Source organism: Asparagus officinalis, chromosome 8, assembly GCF_001876935.1.
Source record: "Asparagus officinalis chromosome 8, Aspof.V1, whole genome shotgun sequence".
NCBI classification, from domain to species: Eukaryota; Viridiplantae; Streptophyta; class Magnoliopsida; order Asparagales; family Asparagaceae; genus Asparagus; species Asparagus officinalis.
This window is the reverse complement of record NC_033801.1, coordinates 473,101-473,903: the sequence shown is the minus strand read 5'-3', so window position 1 is coordinate 473,903 and position 803 is coordinate 473,101. Positions and strand designations below refer to the sequence as shown.

Below are 803 nucleotides of genomic sequence, written 5' to 3'. Positions count from 1 at the left end.
ACGGCAGTCGTCGGACGGGTCGAACTCGACGGAGTGGGCGGTGCACTCGGTGCGGTTGGAGAGGCGGAGGCACTTTCCGGAGGGGAGGGAGATGTTGGAAGGACCCGCTTCGGTGCGGTCAAAGGCGACGATTTTGCCGCTGGGGAGGAGTTGCATGTGCATTGCTGAGATGCCGAGGCTGCGCTTTAGGAGCTTCCATTGGCCGGGCTTGTCGCTCTGGCTCTCGGAGATGGAGAAGAGGGAGAATTGTAGTATTGCTACAACGAGGATAGTTGTCTTCGTAGTTATCTCCATCGAATCAGAGATTCAGAGAGAAGGGGTGGGGTGGGGTGGGGTGGGGTTTGGGGGGTGGCAGCAGACATACGAGGGCAGGGTGACATATAAATAAATAAGGTCTCGTTTGACAAAAGGTTAATGAAAAGGAATTAAAAAGAAGGATTAACATGTGAAGGACTAAATTATTAACCCGTTATATAAGTTTTATTTTAACTCTTATGATCATTTTTAGTGTTTGAGAATAACAAGGATTTCGACTATTTTCTTTATAATTAGAACGGTTAGCTCTTAATCCTTCTATATAGGAGTATTAGTAAACCACTCATTTTGAAGGGTTAACTCATTTTAATCTCTTTAGAAGGTTTAGCTTAACATTTCTATATATTTTGTGTTTGGCAAATTATAGAGTGTTAACTCACTTTAACCCTTATATAGACTTTTTGAGTTTGACAGGTTAATAAGAGATTAAGTCTCCTTAACCCCCTTACTTAACCATTTGCCAAACGGTATCTTAAAGATCAAGTGAA

At 43.1% G+C, this 803-nt stretch overlaps 1 pseudogene; it reads right to left on the bottom strand.

Annotated features, from left to right (window-relative positions):
- The window catches only part of LOC109822697, a 1,951-nt pseudogene extending 1,618 nt beyond the window's left edge, over positions 1–333 (bottom strand).